The sequence below is a fragment of the Hordeum vulgare genome, chromosome 7H (assembly GCF_904849725.1).
Source record: "Hordeum vulgare subsp. vulgare chromosome 7H, MorexV3_pseudomolecules_assembly, whole genome shotgun sequence".
NCBI lineage: Eukaryota > Viridiplantae > Streptophyta > Magnoliopsida > Poales > Poaceae > Hordeum > Hordeum vulgare.
The window spans coordinates 183910836-183925579 of record NC_058524.1 but is presented as its reverse complement, the minus strand read 5'-3'; the positions used below and the strand labels follow the sequence as shown (position 1 = coordinate 183925579).

The 14744-nt window shown below is 47.1% G+C and overlaps 1 long non-coding RNA gene across 1 annotated transcript; it reads right to left on the bottom strand.

Annotated features, from left to right (window-relative positions):
• Positions 1–11730: 11730 nt before the first annotated feature.
• On the bottom strand, positions 11731–12771 carry LOC123411865. Its single transcript, XR_006613344.1, has 2 exons — positions 12594–12771; positions 11731–12291 (listed from the first exon to the last, which is right to left on the bottom strand). It is a non-coding gene; the product is annotated as an uncharacterized LOC123411865 (long non-coding RNA).
• Positions 12772–14744: the final 1973 nt, after the last annotated feature.

Genomic DNA, 14744 nt, shown 5'->3' with positions numbered 1-14744 from the left:
CTATCGAGTGGGCCCAGAGATACCTCTCCGTCACGCGGAGTGACAAATCCCGATCTCGATTCGTGCCAATCCAACAGACACTTTCAGAGGTACCCGTAGTGCACCTTGATAGTCACCCAGTTACGTTGTGACGTTTGATACAACCAAAGCACTCCTACGGTATCCGGGAGTTGCACAATCTCACGGTCGAAGAAAAAGACACTTGACATTAAAAAGCTTTAGCATACGAACAATACGATCTAGTGTTATGCTTAGGATTGGGTCTTGTCCATCACATCATTCTCCCAATGATATGATCCCGTTATCAATGGCATCTAATGCCCATGACCAGGAAACCATGATCATCTATTGACTAACGAGCTAGCCAACTAGAGGCTTGCTAGGGACACATTGTGATCTATTTATTCACACATGTATTACTGTTTCCTGTTAATACAATTATAGCATGAACAATAGACGATTATCATGAACAAGGAAATATGATAATAACCATTTTATTATTGCCTCTAGGGCATATTTCCAACAGTCTCCCACTTGCACTAGAGTCAATAATCTAGTTACATTGTGATGTGTCGAACACCCATGGCATCATGGTGTTGATCATGTTTTGCTCGTGGAAGAGGTTTAGTCAGCGGGTCTGCAACATTCAGATCCGTGTGTACTTTACAAATCTCTATTACTCCACTCTGGACATGGTCCTCGATGAAGTTGTAGCGGCATTTGATGTGCTTCGTCTTCCGGAGAAACCTGGGCTCCTTGGCTATGGCAATGGCCCCAGTGTTATCACAGAAGAGTGTCATTGGACCCGACGCGCTTGGAACCACTCCAAGGTCGGTGATGAGCTCCTTCATCCAAATTCCTTCATGAGCCGCTTCTGAAGCAGCTATGTACTCCGCTTCACATATAGATGCTGCCACGACTTCTTGCTTGCTGCTGCACCAGCTCACTGCCCCACCATTCAAAACATATACGTATCCGGTCTGTGACTTAGAGTCATCCGGATCTGTGTCGAAGCTAGCGTCGACGTAACCCTTTACGACGAGCTCTTCGTCACCTCCATAAACGAGAAACATTTCCTTAGTCCTTTTCAGGTACTTAAGGATATTCTTGACCGATGTCCAGTGTTCCATACCGGGTTCACTTTGGTACCTCCCTACCAGACTTATGGCAAGGTTTATATCAGGTCTGGTACACAGCATGGCATACATAAGAGAGCCTACGGCTGAAGCGTAGGGGACAGAACTCATCTTCTCTCGGTCTGCTGCCGTGGTCGGCGACTGGGTCTTACTCAATCTCATATCTTGCAAAACTGGCAAGAACCCTTTCTTTGAGTTTTCCATATTGAACTTCTTCAATATCTTGTCAAGGTATGTACTTTGCTAAAGACCTATGCGGCGTCTCGATCTATCTTTATAGATCTTGATGCCTAATATGTATGCAGCTTCTCCAAGGTCCTTCATTGAAAAACTCTTGTTCAAATAGGCATTTATGCTCTCCAACATCTCTATATTATTCCCCATCAATAATATGTCATCCACATACAATATGAGGAAAGCTACAGAGCTCCCACTCACTTTCTTATACAGACAGGCTTCTCCATAAACCTGTATGAACCCAAATGCTTTAATCACCTCATTAAAGTGAATGTTCCAACTCCGAGATGCTTGCACCGGCCCATAGATGGAGCGTTGGAGCTTGCACACTTTGTTAGCACCCATAGGGTCGACAAAACCTTCTGGTTGCATCATATACAACTCTTCCTTAAGGTTCCCGTTAAGGAACGTTGTTTTGACGTCCATTTGCCAAATTTCATAATCATAAAAGCCGGCAATTGCTAGCATGATTCAGACTGATTTCAGCTTTGCTACGGGAGAGAAAGTCTCTTCGTAGTCAATTCCTTGAATTTGTCGAAAACCCTTTGCGACAAGTCGAGCTTTATAAACGGTTACATTACCGTTTGCATCAGTCTTCTTTTCGAAGATCCATTTATTTTCTATGGCTCGCCGGTCATTGGGCAAGTCCACCAAAGTCCATACTTTGTTCTCATACATGGATCCTATCTCGGATTTCATAGCTTCAAGCCATTTGTTGGAATCCGGGCCTGCCATCGCTTCTTCATAGTTCGAAGGTTCACCGTTGTCTAACAACATGATTTTCATTACAGGGTTGCCGTACCACTCTGGTGTGGAGCATACCCTTGTGGACCTTCGCGGCTGAGTAGTAACTTGATCCGAAGCTTCATGATCATTATCATTAACTTTCTCTTCAGTTGGTGTAGGCGCCACAGGAACAACTTCCCGCGTTGCGCTAGTATCCTGTTCGAGAGGGGGTGTAATTACCTCATCAAGTTCTACCTTCCTCCCACTTACTTCTTTCGAGAGAAACTCTTTCTCTAGAAAGGATCCGTTCTTGGCAACAAAGGTTTTACCTTCGGATCTAAGATAGAAGGTATACCCAATAGTTTCCTTAGGGTAGCCTATGAATACGCATTTCTCCGCTTTGGGTTCGAGCTTTTCTGGTTGAAGTTTCTTCACATAAGCATCGCAGCCCCAAACTTTAAAAAACGACAACTTAGGTTTCTTGCCAAACCATAGTTCATACGGAGTCGTCTCAACGGATTTAGACGGTGCCCTATTTAAAGTGAATGCTGCAGTTTCTAATGTGTATCCCCAAAATGATAGCGGTAAGTCGGTAAGAGACATCATAGATCGTACCATATCTAATAAAGTGTGATTACGACGTTCAGACACTCCGTTGTGTTGCGGTGTGCCAGGCGGCGTCAGTTGTGAAACGATTCCACACTTCCTTAGGTGTGTGCCAAACTCATGACTCAAATATTCTCCTCCACGATCAGATCGTAGACACTTAATTTTTCTGTCACGTTGATTCTCGACCTCACTCTGAAATTCCTTGAACTTTTCAAATGTCTCAGATTTGTGCTTCATCAAGTAGATATACCCATACCTACTCAAATCATCGGTGAGAGTGAGAACATAACGATAGCCACCGCGAGCTTCAACGTTCATTGGACCACGCACATCAGTATGTATTATTTCCAATAAGTTGGTTGCTCTCTCCATTATTCCTGAGAATGGAGTCTTAGTCATCTTGCCCATGAGGCACGGTTCGCATGTGTCAAATGATTCAAAGTCAAGAGACTCTAATAGTCCATCAGTATGGAGCTTCTTCATGCGCTTAATGCTGATATGACCAAGGCGGCAGTGCCACAAGTATGTGGGACTATCATTATCAACTTTACATCTTTTGGTACTCACACTATGAATATGCGTAACACCATGATCGAGATTCATCAAAAATAAACCATTCACCAGCGGAGCATGACCATAAAACATATCACTCATATAAATAGAACAACCATTATTCTCTGACTTAAATGAGTAGTCGTCTCGCATTAAGCAAGACCTTGATACAATATTCATGCTCAAAGCTGGTACTAAATAACAATTATTAAGGTTTAAAGCTAATCCCGACGGTAGATGTAGAGGTAGCGTGCCGACGGCGATCACATCGACCTTGGAGCCATTCCCGACGCGCATCGTCACCTCGTCCTTGGCCAGTCTCCGCTTATTTCGCAATTCCTGCTTTGAGTTATAAATGTGAGCAACAACACCGGTAGCAAATATCCAGGAGCTACTACGAGCGCTGGTAAGGTACACATCAATAACATGTATATCACATATACCTTTAACGTTGCCAGCCTTCTTGTCCGCTAAGTATTTGGGGCAGTTCCGCTTCCAGTGACCCTTTCCCTTGCAATAGAAGCACTCAGTCTCAGGCTTGGGTCCATTCTTTTTCTTCTTCCCGGCATCTGGCTTACCGGGCGCGGCAACGGCTTTGCCGTCTTTCTTGAAGTTCTTCTTACCCTTGCCCTTCTTGAAACTAGTGGTCTTGTTGACCATCAACACTTGATGCTCTTTCTTGATTTCTACTTCTGCAGACTTGAGCATCGAGTACAACTCGGAAATGGTCTTCTCCATCCCTTGCATGTTGTAGTTCAGCACAAAACCTTTGTAGCTTGGTGGGAGAGATTGGAGGATTCTGTCAATTATAGCATCATCCAGAAGTTCGACTCCAAGTGAGGTCAGACGACCGTGTAACCCAGACATTTTGAGTATCTGCTCACTGACAGAACTGTTCTCCTCCATCTTACAGCTAAAGAACTTGTCGGAGACTTTATATCTCTCGACACGGGCATGAGCTTGAAAAACTAGCTTCACCTCTCGGAACATCTCATATGCACCGTGTTGCTCAAAACGCCTTTGGAGCCCCGTTTCTAAATTGTATGCCAGACGTTCAGAATGTTCTGGGCTGCTGCGGGAGCGCGAGGGTCACCTAGCGACGCATCAAGGACATAAGCCTTTTTAGCTGCTTCAAGGATGAGCTTCAAGTTGCGAACCTAGTCCGCATAGTTGCTACCATCATCTTTCAACTTGTTTTTCTCTAGGAATGCGTTGAAATTGAGGTTGACGTTGGCCATCTACAATATTTATAAAGACAACTTTTAGACTAAGTTCATGACAATTAAGTTCATTTAATCAAATTAAGTATGAACTCCCACTTAAATCGACATCCCTCTAGTTATCTAAGTGATACATGATCCATGTTGACTAACCCGTGTCCGATCATCACGTGAGACGGACTAGTCACCATGGTGAGCAACTTCATGTTGATCATATTCAACCATACGACTCATGTTCGACCTTTCGTCTCTTGTATTCGAGGTCATGTCTGTACATGCTAAGCTCGTCGAGTCAACCTAGGTGTTTCGCGTGTGTAAATCTGGCTTACACCCGTTGTATGCGAACGTTAGAATCTATCACACCCGATCATCATGTGGTGCTTCGAGACAATGATCCTTCACAACGGTGCACACTTAGGGGAATACGTTCTCAAAATTTTAAGAGGGATCATCTTATTATGCTACCGTCGTTATAAGCAATAAGATGAAAAACATGACAAACATCACAATGCAATCATATAGTGACATGATATGGCCATTATCATCTTTGCTCTTTCGATCTCCATCTTCAAGCATCACATGATCATCATTGTCACCGGCGTGACACCATGATCTCCATCATCGTGTCTCCGCGAAGTCGTCACGCCAACTACTACTATCACTACTACTATAGCTAACCGTTAGCAATGAAGTAAAAGTAGTAAGCACATGGCGTTGCATCTCATACAATAAATTAAGACAACTCCTATGGCTCCTGTCGGTTGTCATACTCATCGACATGCAAGTCGTGAAACCTATTACAATAACATGATCATCTCATACATCATTCATGCAACATCAAAACTTTGGCCATATCACATCACATGTCAAACCCTGCAAAAACAAGTTAGACGTCATCTAATTGTTGTTGCAAGTTTTACGTGGCTGATTTGGGTTTCTAGCAAGAACGCCTTCTTACCTACGTGACAGCCACAACGATGATATGCCAAAGCTATTTACCCTTCGTAAGGACCCTTTTCATCAAATCCAATCCGACTAGAGTGGGAGAGACAAACACCCGCTAGCCACCTTTATGCATGGTGTGCATGTCTGTCGGTGGAACCAGTCTCACGTAAGCATACGTGTAAGGTCGGTCCAGGCCGCTTCATCCCACAATACCGCCAGAAAAGGATAAGACTAGTAGCGGCAAGCAATTGATAAATCATCGCCCACAACCTTTTGTGTTCTACTCGTGCATAGAATCTACGCATAGAAAACCTGGCTCGGATGCCACTGTTGGGTAACGTAGCATAAATTCAAAAAAATTCCTACGCATATTCAGATCTTCCTATGAAGAGACCAGCAACGAGAGAGGGGTGAGTGCATCTTCATACCTTTGAAGATCGCTAAGCGGAAGCGTTGCTAGAACGCGGTTGATGGAGTCGTACTCGCGGCGATTCAGATCGCAGTGTGATTCCGATCTAGTGCCGAACCACGGCACCTCCGTGTTCAACACACGTACAGCCCGGTGACGTCTCCCGCACCTTGATCCAGCAAGGAGGAGGGAGAGGTTGGGGAAGATCTCCGGCAGCACGACGGCGTGGTGTCGATGGAGAGACCAGGTCTCCCGACAGGGCTTCGCCAAGCACCGGCAGAGAGGAGGAGGAGGAAGAGCAGGGCTGCGTCGAGGGAGAGGGAGATTGGTGTCCCCAACAGCCCAAAGTGCCCACTATATATAGGGGGGGGGGAGGGGTTGCGCCCCCTTGAGGGTTTCCCTTTCCTGGGAGGGCGGCAACCCTAGATGGGGAGGAGGTGTGGCGGCCAGGAGGGGAGGAGGGGTGGCGCACCCTTCTGGTGGGCCTTAGGCCCACCTCCGCTAGGGTTCCCCCCTTCTCCCCTCTTCTTGCGCCATGGGCTGAGTGTGGGGGGGCGCACCAGCCCACCTAGGGGCTGGTTACCTCCCGCACTTGGCCCATCTAGCCTCCCGGGGTCGTGGCCCCCTTCCGGTGGACCCCCGGGGCCACTTCCGGTGGTCCCGGTACGTTACCGCCGACGCCCGAAACACTTCCGGTGTCCAAAACCATCCGTCCTATATATCATCTTTACCTCCGGACCATTCCGGAGCTCCTTGTGACGTCTGGGATCTCATCCGGGACTCCGAACAACTTTCGATAACCTCGTATAACAATTCCCTATAACCCTAGCGTCATCGAACCTTAAGTCTTGTCCATCACATCATTCTCCCAATGATATGATCCCGTTATCAATGGCATCTAATGCCCATGACCAAGAAACCATGATCATCTATTGACTAACGAGCTAGCCAACTAGAGGCTTGCTAGGGACACATTGTGATCTATTTATTCACACATGTATTATTGTTTCCTGTTAATACAATTATAGCATGAACAATAGACGATTATCATGAACAAGGAAATATGATAATAACCATTTTATTATTGCCTCTAGGGCATATTTCCAACAATCCATCCCCATTGTGCCGTCGTTCTTGTATTCACCGCTACACTTCCCCTCCAATCCCTAGCTACGCCATCCCCAAACTATTTTGGAATCGGAAAGATCTCTTTCGGTCTAGAGAATTCTCGCGCGATGATTGCTTCCCTGTTGAGCGCGTAGGGCGTTTTGATCCTACCCCAACCATCTTCAAGCCATCGATGGAGGGGATCAGGCCAGGTTCGCGGTCGTTTGCTGAGGTGGTCAAGGTCAAGATGGACAAAGGTCGTCGGCAACAGTGACCTCCTCATCGTCAAGAAGGCGATCCCTGGCCAGGGGGAGGGGGTGCTCAGTCTCAACCTCGTCCCCAGCCTGCCCCATCAAAGCTTGTCCAACCCGCAGGCAAATCTGGCGGGGTGCCGGCTAGTTCGGGTGTAGGGACCTCCAGCCCAGCCCTTGCTGCGCATGTGGTTTCTTCTATCCCAACTGTCCAAGCCCTAGATCCTAGGTACAAGAAGATGCCCAGTTTCAATTGTAGTTGGCCAGGACATTACATTGGGAATTGCGTTGGGGCCAAGAAATGTTTTATCTGTGCGGGTAGCCACAATGTTAATAATTTTTATGAAGTGATCCGGATGAAAGTGACATGTAAAGACCCTGCCAAAATCCATTTTGAGAGATTAGTTGAGATGAAAAAGAAACTATACCTACTTTTCTTTTCTGTGGAAGGTTTTGATCAAATTGGTGGTGAAGGAGGTGATGATGGGGATGACCCAGAAGATGAAGATCCTGATAATAACAAGTTGAATGAAAAAGAATATGATATAAATCCTGACAGACAAAGATAGCATGGAGGATGATGAGGGGAACCCAATTGATGAACTGGATAGGTCTAATTTTCCTGAGAAGAACTCTACTGCTTTTGCTTTCGTACTAAAATTAATAAGGCAGCTAATGTTTGTACTTTAGATTTAAATGCTACAGATGGGACGTTGTACTGCAGCACTAGAAAATCGTGTGGAGAATGTCTCGTTGCTTCTGCAACCGAGTTCCATCCTTCCATTCTCCTGAACGACATACATGAGGAATTTATACATGAAATCAGGTCAGGGCAAAACCATGTGGCTTCAACAAATGATCAAGAAAGTTCACCTAATGCAGTTGATAATGTTTTATCAATGCTAGAAAATGAGCCTATGTCTATCCATATGGAATATTGTTCTGGACAACTAAGGAAATTTGAGATGGTTGACTCTGATGGTGATGAGGAGATTGTTCTCCCTGAAATGCAATGCATCCCCAAGGACCTAGCTTGTGCTTTAGGCTCTGCAAAGAGATCTTTACTAGAAACATTGGAGAAGGTAGAATCTGATAAGAAGATGAAAACTCAAGAGGAAAAATATGTTAAATGGGGGCCTACCTTGTCAAGCAGACCTACAACAAGGAAGCATGGGAACATTAACATTATGGATAAAGCTAAGGCATATCTGCAGAAGAAGAACTTGGAGATTCCTAAATCTTTCAAAGGTAAATCTTTTGCTTGTTTAGATATTGTTGATTTCGTTTCTCAATCTGATAAAATTGATATCGGCATTAGAAGTAATGAGAGAGAGAAGAATGATATTCTTCTGGATATGATTAAGTCTAAGCATTTAAGATCTTTACAATTTGTTGATAATAACCCTGAGATTGTCCTTCCTGACAATTTGGATGTGGATATTCATCCTATAGTCCTTCCCCTGTGAACAAAGCTTCTCCTCGCAGGCCAAGGGGCACTGTTGGCTCTGGCGGAGATAGCCCAATTCTTCATATTAAATATGTGCCTTGTGGCCTATCTCATCCATTCAAAGTTAAATGATAGGAGCCTTTTGGAACATTAGAGGTATTGGTCAATATGATAAACTACGGTGCCTTAGGGATTTCCTCAATAATAATCATGTAGACTCTGTTGGTTTCTTTGAAACCAAGAGAAATAGTTTTGATAGAGTATACTCTCTTCGTTTTTAAATATAAGTATTTTAGAGATTTCATTAAAAAACTACATACGAAGCAAAATGAATGAATTTATATTTTAAAGTATGTCTACATACATCCGAATGTAGTTTACTAGTGAAATCTTTGAAAAGGCTTATATTTAGAAATGGAGGGAGTATAAGGCAATGCATGTGTGGAGGGAGAGTATAATGACGCAGACATATAAAATGTATTTTTTTTGCAACCTATTGTACTTTCGTTAATTTGCATGTCCGGTGAGATGTCTCCTCCTCATTGTAATAGATTATGTAGCACGTTCTCTTGTAAATACAGGATACTGACAAGAGCATCTCCAGCGGATGATCCCAATTCATCCCAATAGAGTATTGTTGAGACTTCCCAGATATCACCTTCCCCTCCCGGTGGCTCTCCGGCGCGGGGCGGAGCTGCACCGGGTGTGCTCCTAGGCGGGGCGACGGTTTGTGTGGCAGCGGGGTTCGCGGGCAGACGGCTGGACGGCGGCATCGCCGTTGGCGGCGAGGTGTCGCTGCAGCACGACCTGACAACAGCCACTCGATCCAGATCTAGGCCCTTCGGGGCCCATCTGGGCTTGGGCGGGCCGACGGTGGTGCGGGCCTGCGGCGGGACTTCCGGGAGGCAGGGAAGCGGCGACAAGCTGATGGATGCTGGCGGCACCGACGCCAACCTGCTGCAGCATGGCCGGCAAGGCTTAGCGGGCCAGGGGTGGCCTGGTAGCCCTGCTGCCTTGTCCGGACGGCGACCGAGACGACGCCGGTGGTGCAGGCTTCTCGCACGACGGTGGTGGAGGATGTTCCCTCCCGCTTGGCTTCGGTGTTGCTGCTATGTCGCTTGGCGCTTCTCTCCGGACTTCTTGGCCTCGTATTGGTGTTTGCAGTGTGATAAGGTGTGTGGCGGCGCTACCGCGGTGACGCATGGGGTCGGGCGATGGTCTGGCTGGTCGGCTCCGGTTGGGCGGTGGGGTTTGAAGTGCGGGAGAAATCCTTGTCGGTTCGTCCGGCTCCGATGCGGTGACACCGACGGGTGCCACCATTCCTTCCTCGAAGGTATCGGGGGTAGCCATCCCCTACTTCCCTCCGCGTGCCGGGGAAAAACCTAGGGCTTGTCCGGGCAGCAGCGTCGTCGGCGTCGCATCCCTTTTTGGAGGTGTTGCTTGGTACGCGGTGAATCAGAGCCTAGGGTTGTGGTGGTTTGTCTCCGGAGGGCGCAGCTGTCGCGGGTCATCCGCTCTCTGTGAGCTGTCGTTGTTGGTATTTGTTTCTTCTTCTTTTTCTTTTGGACTTGATGTGATGCTCGCTCCAGCAATGCTATGTATAGGTGTTGGTTGTTTTGAAATACAAAGCGAGAGGGAAACCCTTTTTCGATAAATCAAATCCCAGAAATTGCATCAGCGTGATGGCCATGGGTGCACAAAGCAACACAAGAGTGAGGAAAAAAAGAAAGTCAGGTCATACGAACAAAAATGCATCTTTTAACTTTCAAATTGGAGGGAGTATAAGATTAAGAAGAGCGGAGACAGTCTAGCATTTTTTTTTATCTTAGTTTCACTTTTTTAGCTAACACTGGACAGATAACACTGTAGAATTGATCTTTACACTAAAAAAAGATATCACATGTTCCATCAAAATGCTCCAAAAGAATGGCATGATTAATCCTACAATATACAGCAGCCCTACAAAATATGCAAGCAGTTTTTTCTGTCATTCCAAAATATAGAGTTATTTACCCAAAATCACCATACTTGAAGCTAGAATAACAGGTGAGTACCAAATTTGAGTCAGGTCACAAAAAAACATCAGAATTGTGCCTAATACCTAACGCGGAGCACTGATGCTCGAATCTGGCCGCGGAAACAGCGGATCTGACCAGTTGGTCCCACCTGCCAGGCCGATGTGGCTTATCGTGTGTGGACAACATGCTGAACTGGACAAGGGTCCCACATGTAAATGACTCAAGTGCTTAAATTTTTTTGGTTTTTCCTTTTCCTCCATGACATTTTCTTCCTTGGCATTTCAACAAACAACTAATGAGCATTTCTTCCGGCACGCCGCCGGCAAAGCTCGTCGCCCTTGCTGGTCATCTGAGACCTGGCCGCCGTGGCCAACCGCTGGTGCTCCCACGTGAAGCACCACGGCCACGCCCGTGCTCACGGCGCTCGCTGGGAGGCCCTGGCCACGCTCATCATGGAGCGCCATGGCCACGTCCGTGCTCGCCGCGCCCACCGGGAGGCCCTGGACGCGCCCGTGCTCAAGCAAGCATGAAGGGGCGGAAGCAAGCACGTACGGGCCAAGGTGTGATAGCGTCGTCGGTCACCGTGCGCAGCAGCACAACAGCTCGACAGCTCCAACACTCGTCGGTGCTCCCGTCTGGGCCGGAGACGAGAAGAACGGCGCGGCGGCCGGCTGCTCCGGAAGAGGCGAGGATCTAGCAGTCAAGGAAGAGGGGAGAACACGGACGGCGGGATCTGGCGACCGGAGCTGTGGGGACGCGCCGCGACGGCTCCCTTTCTAGATCGGGCGGCGCCGCAGCCGAGTGTAGGAAGTCGTGCTCGTCGTTGACCCTCAATTTGTACATAAAGAGGGGCAAAGATGGGAGGAGGAAGAAGTAGGTGGGGGCTACAGTTGGACCCGCGTCCACCTCAGCAATTTGTACATGCCGACATGCCACATCGGCCTGGCAGGTGGGGCCAACCGGTCAAATCCGCTGTTTCGACCTGTTTCCCTAGCCTCAAGTGTGGTGGTTTTAGGTAAATAACTCCAAAATATAAAACGCTAGTCACCAGCACAATGGACCGTGACCGTCAATGCCTACAGCCCTACACAGAGGGACTATGTGATATCCATTAACAAGTTAAAACCATATCATTTTGATCCTATTAAACTAAACATGGACCATTATCAACCCTGTAGCAACAGCACCGTGCAGTAGAAAAGGGGCCTAACCTCATCGACCAACAAGATTTATCATATCACAATCACAAGATTGTGGTGGCCGGAAGACCACCACCTCAAATCCAAACACAAAATCATCAGCTCCATGGCCAGCACAACAGTCTACCAAACTCGACGGCTGTACAATCTCAGAGAGAAAGAGACCAAGGACTCACCTGAACCAAGGAAGAGGTGGCCCCCACTGCGGCGGTTGAGAAGCCGAGGTTGTAGAAGGTTGGATGACCTCAAAGAATCAGCTACATTTTCTGGAAACTTCACCCCGCAGCCACCTCCTCACCAGCCGCCATAGCGCCCGATTCCGGACGCCTTAAGCCAATGGAGTCATACGAGGCAAGCCTTACCCCTGGACAGTGCAATGCAGAGGGACTGCGCCGAACCCAGGACCTCTTGGCAGATTCTCTCCACTGCGCCAGACTGTCAAAAGATCATATAAACTCAATGGACCCAAAAATATCCTAAACCAAAAGGGCAGCAGCAATATTAGAAACTTAACTAAGTGCACACTGTTCTATTTGACAACAGAGGTCTAATTGATCAAATGAATCAAAGCTATCAAATTATTCTTTCATGCCAATAAAATTGAGGCGGAAGAGATTGGCACATACTGCACGATGTTTGAAACTACCAGATATGCAATGAAATAACTGCAAAGTACGGCCATAGCACGAAGGCTAGATTCCAGAACAGACAGGAGAAAGGAGAGACCAGCGACTCACCTAAGTAGTGGTAGCCGAGGAGGCAGTCGTGGGAGCCGACGCTGAGATTACTGGCGACAAACCCATTGTCTCGTCAGCGCTGGAAGCAAGATGGTGAACCACCGTCATCCAAGACCACGACAACGACTACCAGGCCATGCCAACGGGAGCTGCGGGTCTGCGTGCACGACGCCATGACCAACCTGTTCAAACATCAAGATTAGTTGCTGCCAAACATCCTGGGCAGCGGGAAAGACATAGGGTGAATAAGGAGGGCGGTGCGTCGGCAGCCGGTCAAAGCGTGCCACCACCCTGATGCCGCCCGGCCAATCGACGTTGTGGCCATCCCAACTGAAGCCGCTCTACTACTACGCCTCCCGACACCTCGTTCCGCGGTAATCGCCACGGCAGTCCACGTCCTCCTTCACCTCCGGCTACACCTGGGCATTTGCCGGGCCGGGCTTTGGAAAGCCCGGCAGCAAAATCTAAAGCCCGAGCCCGAGCCCGGCCCGAAACATGTGAACAGTGCACTTTATTGATTAAAATAATGATTTTTGAGATATTTAAAATATATATTATACCTATATTTTACATAAAATACTAATAAAGGTCCTATTCGGGCTCATTTCCGGGCTTTTGAGCCGGGCTTCGGACAGAAAAGTTGACCCCGAGCCCGGCCCGGATGTCAAGCTTTCGGGCCGGGCCAGTCGGGCCGGGCTGCCCACGCCCGGGTTTACCTCCGGCCATCGAGTCCCGTTCACCGTTGACCTCAACACCGACTACGTCTTCACGGAGTCGCGGTCACGGGAGCTTGTCCGATCGCAGATGGCGGTTGGCGACAGCTTGTCCGTCAATGCCCAATCAATGTTTGTCAGAATGCCTCACCTAAGGGGGCGATGGTAACCAACGAGGCAATGATGAAAATTATCCATGACGAAGACAGCTATGAAGAGGGGAAGACTACAATAAAATCTGGCCATAGGATAGAAGAATAGAAAAACGAATCTGAAGCATCGGATGTCCAATGAACGCTTCAGATCAGGCAAGTGGGAGCTGGTGGGAGGGTCTCTATTGTATATAGCAATTACTCAGGGAGCTTTCCGCAAAAGGTACACAGAATCCATCAGCCTGACATTTCAGATCTGGAGCATCCATTAAGGATCCAACGGCTCCAACTTCATTTTTGTAATTGCATATGTTTGCAACGGATCCATTGCATATGTTTGCATACATACCAATGGCTCCAACTTTAATAGTTGTCATTGCATATGTTTGCAACTATTAAACGTATGCTTAAATTGGTATTGATTTAGATATGCATAGCACATGGAGGCCAGACCAGGGGCAGGACATTTGATGATTGTGGTTGGATGGCCTCCGCCCCTATCCCTGTCTGCGGACATTTGGTGTGTATGTTTTGGTGATCCACTAAAAACAGGTGTTTGGGTGTTCATCTAAGAGCATCAAATATATATGTAAACACCAACAGAAGATAAGCTACTATCTAGTATAATATAAATCTATGAATTGCACTGTAGGAATCTCAGAAACACCTATTTCATATTTATGACTAAATCTAAATAGATAAACCACAACCAAAGACCAAACATTGATGCTATTGTTCTTATCCCAAATCGATTGCTATCAAACAGTAGCATACAATATCTTTCTCCACTTCATCATACATAGCAAATATAAGCTGAAAACAGGGGGGCAGATTAGCACTGTATTTAGCAAGCCTCAGTAAGCAGTAGCACTTCCCAAATTGTGCCATAAACAGAGATGATAACCATAACATCCAGTTAATCAGAGCCTAACCATTCACAAACCAAATCCATGGTCCTTAATAGACACTAGAAAGCATATCACTAAGCCTGGACATGTCAACAGTAACATAGCACCATAGGCCAGTGAACACTGCCAAAGACCACAAGCACTGCATCGTCGACTCGATGGCCAGAGCAGAGCACAACATGGCCATAGCATGAAAGCTAGTTTCCATAGCAGACCGAGGAGGAAGGAGAGACAAAGGACTTGCCTAAGTAGTTGTAGCTGAGGAAGCAGTCATGGGAGCCCAGATCATCACACCGTGTATGGACTGCTGGATGTTCTCGATGCCAAGCCCCTTCAGCTTGACAACTGACTCCACGTCACTCTTCAGTGTCTCAAGTT